General features: G+C 39.0%; 1 long non-coding RNA gene across 1 annotated transcript; it reads right to left on the bottom strand.

The window, feature by feature from the left end:
- Positions 1 to 1,940: 1,940 nt before the first annotated feature.
- LOC127162357 (uncharacterized) lies at positions 1,941 to 3,360 on the bottom strand. The gene is made up of 3 exons (XR_007827322.1): positions 3,294 to 3,360; positions 3,053 to 3,216; positions 1,941 to 2,270 (listed from the first exon to the last, which is right to left on the bottom strand). It is a non-coding gene; the product is annotated as an uncharacterized LOC127162357 (long non-coding RNA).
- Between the last annotated feature and the right edge of the window lie 2,640 nt (positions 3,361 to 6,000).

The following is a 6,000-nucleotide window of genomic DNA, read 5'->3' as shown; positions in this document are numbered from 1 at the left end:
AGAGCTCCTGGTAGCATCGCCCAAGAACATTCATCCCCAATACACCAGGGACTTGAAGGCGCAAGCCACCAGGAGGATCCTTGACCACCAGCACCCCGCATCGCGGCACTACCCTACCACAAAGCTCGACATCCAACTCCATATACCCAATATATGGAATGGAGAGCCCATTTGCAGCCCTCAACTGTAACCATGAACACGACCTTAAACGGTCTTGACCCCATGGCTCAAAATGCTGAACAAAACAACTTTCTGTGATCGTCGATACCATTGATCCAGTATCAATTAAACAAGGAACAGCCACACCACCCATTAAAACATCCAGATGCGGGCAAGAAGACATTAAATTTGGAGAACTAAATGGCATATCATCGGAGCCTTCCTTTTCCCCAGCCGAGCTGTGGCTCTTCAGCACGGCGGGAGCTAGTTTTCCGACGCGGGGTTAGATCGTGACTGCCTACCCCCAGCAATTGCTGGATCAGCACGGGAGCGTACAGGCGACTGAGATATAACACGTTCCCCCTCGCATTCCCGTGCAAAATGGCCTGGTTTTTGACATCGCCTACAAATAACGGGCCCACTACGGAAAGGCTGAGTACGAGGGCGAGAATGAGGGGCCTGTAACCGGGCAACACTCTGGGTAAGCTGATTTAACTGCTCCTGTTGTAATTTTAGCATTTCTCTAAGCTCCCCCATTTCAGACTTCTCCGGCGAACTACGACCACCCAACCGTACGCCCCCCTTGACTTCGTACTGAAACCCCTGCGCCAAAGGAGCGGAGAGACTTCGACCCCTTGCTCCACCCGGCATTCCCTCCCGCTCCCAGCGGATTGCTTCACTACGCACATCTAATAATGTCGACTGAGGCTGGCGGCGAACCAGCTGTTTTAGTTCCCGACGGAGGGAAGCGTCGCAAACATATTCAACAAATTGATCCCTCAACAGAATCTCAGCATTTGGCATAGCAGTAGGGGACTTCTGCCTAATTTTCTCTAGCAGGCCCATCAATGCCAGAGAGAACTCCAACAAGGTTTCCCCCTCCAGCTGCCTCCTAGAGAAAAAGGCCTCCTGCAGGGCAACATAAGACTGAGAGCAGCCATACAGGTCTTGTAAAATGGAAAATATTTGTTTGGGATCCACCCGTTCAGCAGCAGAGCGATGCCGAATCTCCTCACGTGCCTCCCCTCCTAAATGATCAAACAGAAAAAATGCCTGATCAGCCACCGACAGGTGACGAGTCCGTATACAAGCTTTCGCTTCCTCCATCCACTCATTGATGCCAACACCTGACCTACCATCAAATATTGGACATTTTCGATCCCTAGGGATGAACACAAATCGCTCAGTTAATGCGGTACTAGCGCTCGCTGATTGGTCAGTAGGTGGCACCAAAAATTCTGTAGAGGGGCCAGCTGTGGAACTAGAGGGACCAACACGGCTCTGCTCCTGACGCAGTCTTTCATTGTCTGCCCTTAACTGGACAACAAGATCCCTCAACTCACACAATTCCTCTTCCATTTTGATTTTTGTCGAACTTACCAAAAAAAGACCTCGGTTCAAATAAATTGAAGAACCAAAAAGGGCCACTAAAATGCTCCAAATTCTCTGAAATTATGACACTGCTGCTTTGTCGGCGACACAACCTGAAAAAAAACAAAAAGCAAAAAGACATACAAAAGAGAAACAGCCTAGTAATCCACCCAAAACAGTACATAAATCACAATCAAAATATCTACCCAAATAACAATCAGCATCCACGTCTCAAACCAGCAATGAAACACCCTGCCGACTACGCCAGAATGTAGCAGGCACCGATAATCGATAACTCCACATATGCGGACTACGCCACCCTATTAACAGGGAAATCTCGCTAAATATGAATAGTTCACAAAAAAAGACACACAGGAACTTAGTTTCAAAAAAAGGAGTTGAGACGTGGATACCAAAAAGTACAAAGTTTATTTTACAAAATATGAATTCTAAAAGTCAATAAAAGACACAGGAGTCAGGCTGTAATAACATGGAAGACAATTGGAAACAAATAGAAACAATGCGACCGAGGCTTACCGAAGACAGGTAATCTAATTACTGAATATAATCGCTAGGTCTCAAAAATCTCACCACCCGGTGCACAAGTCACACCGCACACACACACACACACACACACACACACACACACAATCAAATCAATGTGAACACACTGCACTCCGTGTTCGAATCCCACCACCACACACGAGGGCCAACTAGTAGCCTGTCCGGAAGCCTCGATCCTGCAACACAATTAACAAACAATCAGAAAACAAATCAAAAAATGATAACAACTAGCTCTTACACAAAAGAAAAATACACAAAAAAACCCAAAATATACAAGGTTGGTTAAACACAGACCTAATATAATGATATGCTATGATCTACATCAAAATGTGGCAGATATTTACACCACCAATGAAATCAATACAAATATAACAAAAATATCAACAAAACAAAATTAGAGGCTGCTAAGCAAGACCAACAAAGTTAAATAAACTTTACAAATAAAGCAAAAGCAGCAAAAATACAAACTGAAACACAACCAATGAAATCAATACAAATATAACAAAACAAATATCAACAAAACAAAATTAAATGCTGCTAAGCAAGACCAACAAAGTTAAATAAACTTTACAAATAAAGCAAAAGCAGCAAAAATACAAACTGAAACACAACTTAGAATAAACAAAACAAACAAAACAACTGACAAATAATTTTAAGCAAAAATATACCACACAAACGAAAAACAAAACAATTAAACCACTTCAACAACCAGAATGAACAACGAATCTCGTTGGGACAGGATAAATAAAAAAACCAAAAGAATAATACAGCTACACATTGGAGGACCAGTGTAGCATCCAGGAAATCACGCCGACAAAACAGCAGCATCAACAAATGTCACCCTGCAGGCTCTGTTACATGCAATGGACCCAGATCACGCTATTCTTCCCAAGAGATAACATTAAATTACTTGTCACATAACAAAGGAATCTGCCGCAGCATTAATTGTTCTACATACCTTCTCGTTATGATCATTCCTACGCATCCACTCACATGCAGCCGCAAACATGAAAGGACATCAAAGCGCCGATCCCGCACGGGATTACGGAGGGAGAACTTTAAGGCAGCGAGAGAAAACGGCCGCCATACAAAGAACCACAACTGATGCTCTCCATAAGGAAACTATAAACCAAATACATTAAATGAATTATCCTAAGCCACACATCATGATGCTAATGGGTTAGCCAAACAACGCATACCTGTAAGAGCGGAAGGGGCAAACGCGGAACTGGCGAACCTCAGGCAGTGACGCACAACCGGTGCTCGAACACACATCTGGTGTCGTACAATCCCCTCCTATATATACCCCCCATAACTATGTGATTGGACAACTCATATTTCGCTTATTATTATTCAGTTCCTCTCACTACACATGCATAAACGACAAGCACCATCCCATCCTAACGCTAAACGACTGTGATTGGTTTATCATGACGCAAAACGGCTGGACAATCAAGGTGGATGTAGATTTTTACAGGAGGATATGTCATGTTTGGAACTCAAAGAGTTTTTTTTTTTCTTTTGTTACCGAAACAACAAACCTCTGTTCTCTTACACAATCATTATTGGATGGTACTGCGAAAATTTATATTGTAGCAATACGGGAAAAAGTCTGTGCCAGCTCTTGTACATTACCCGTAATTAAGAAGTATGGGAAGGCGGGAAAAGATATACAATGAGTAAAACGGAGGTGAATGTGCGTGTGGGGAAAAAAGTTTTGAGAACTCAAAGACTTTCTCTGATTTTCTTTTTCTGACTCTTTGGATTGAGTTGATTTTGAACTGAAGGACTGAACTGAACAAGGAGCAATACTGTTACTTATTTCCATTTATTGTATTTTTTCTCTTCCTCTTTAATTTCCCCAAAATTGTTCAAATACTGGGAAACTGAATATTGTAATTTTGTTTGTGAATTTTCCAAAATAACATTCTTTGACTTAAAAAAAACCAAAATAGTTTCAGTCTCTGAAAAATCTTGAATTAACTTCCCTCCAAGACTGTGCTGACTATGTTTGGCTCTACCTTCTCATGTGAGCAGTCTGAACTTGGTCACCTATAAACCATACTACAAAGCTATTATCAAAACAAACAAACAAACAAAAAAAGGCCAGAAGCCACACTAATTGTGAGTATCCCCAATGAACTGTAAATGCTCTTTATCATGGACATGTTTTCAGGTGGAAATTCAATTGAAAACCCTGCACAAAATGTAATTTCTTTATAATAGTAAAATGGTCAATTATGAATGGTCAAGTAACTAGGGCTGTCAGTCGATTAAAATTTTTAATCCAATTACTTACATGTGTTGATTAATTAATCAAATTAAATCGCATATTAATCGAAAAGTAAATTTGACTCTGAAAATACCTACAAAAAATTATTTAAAGCTTTTTTTGTGTGTTAAATGAGAAAGTATCAAGTAGACATTATAAATTGTAGCTTTAGACAAATATTTTATTTAATGCAACATAAAATTTATTACACAAACAGCCTAACGTGAACTGCAGAACATAAAGAAGATCGTTCGAGAAACATCTCAGTATTTTTTGTTCATATAATGAAAGTCATGGTAATCAAAACAGCTTTGTTACCAACACTCTTCAAAATACTGAAACGACATGAGGGTGATTAAACGATAACAGAATTATTATTTTTTTGGGTGAACTATCACTTTATTGTTTTTATTATATTATATTATATTATATTATGAATAATAATTTGTAGCCTTCTTTTTTGTTATTGAAATGATATTCTAAATAAGAAACTAAATCTTCCAGCAGGTGGTGGTAAATGTCTTAACGAGTCATCCACAATTTGTTCAAAACGTGGATTCATTCAGAAACTAAACACTACTGTGTTGCTTGGAGACATGCAACAATTCTGATATGGCTTCAAAGGTAATATATTCTCTGCAAAATCAAGCAAAAAACATAATATAATGTTTCAAATATAACACAATATTAACTTTTTTATTTACTGAACAGCTGTTCACATTTAAGCTGATAGATCGGGACAAAATCAGCACTGGTGTCATATTGCTCTTGCTGACTGTGTAATATCATACACATCTGCAAGATGTCTGTTAAAGATCCCTTAATCTATAAAGCATCTGCTGTGTACAAATGTCTGGTTAATTTTACGTACATTCTAAATCATAAAGACATCTAATAGACATCTATTTGACATCTGATACGAAATGTCCAATAGACGTATTGCAGATTAGCAAACAGTCTTCTTTTTGATAGCATGCTGCTGTGTTTGACACATGACTTATTTATTGATTCAGTTATTATTGACTATTGTTTAGGTATGTTATCATGCTGCTATGATAATAAGTGTTTTTCCCCTTCCCTTAAGATTCTGAATATTGTTTCTTTTTATCAAAATAAAACACTGGTCATAAAATAGTAGTACAAACCAAAGATTTGCAAAGAAAACTGTTGGAGTTGGACATTTTAATAAAGATCAAATGAGTGAGTTCACCTTTGAGAATAAAAACCAACCTGTTTGTTGCTCAGTACCTTGTTTCAGACTGAATGATTCTTCAATCTTCACGTCTTCTGTTAAAGAGGAGACATCTTACGTGTGCTATCTAAACTTATTTAAAACACATTAAAAATCTTACAAAGACCAAACTTTTGACTGGCAGTGTAGCATCAGTAAATGTTTTCACCTATTGTAATAATTGTGAGTCACTCAGTTGTCTTCAGTGTGAAAAGACAGATCTCAAAATCATACAGTCACTGCTGGAAACGGGTCACATATGCAGAAGATGCTGGAAAACCTGAAAGTTTTCAAGAGCTGGAGGATTTTTTACAAGAACAGCAGGCAGTTTAACTGTTCAGGACAAACAAGGGACACAAAACATAAAAACAGTCATGGATCATCTAGGAAACAACACAGTATT

The sequence above is a fragment of the Labeo rohita genome, unplaced genomic scaffold (genome assembly GCF_022985175.1).
Source record: "Labeo rohita strain BAU-BD-2019 unplaced genomic scaffold, IGBB_LRoh.1.0 scaffold_906, whole genome shotgun sequence".
Lineage (NCBI taxonomy): Eukaryota > Metazoa > Chordata > Actinopteri > Cypriniformes > Cyprinidae > Labeo > Labeo rohita.
This window is presented reverse-complemented; position numbering and strand designations above follow the sequence as displayed.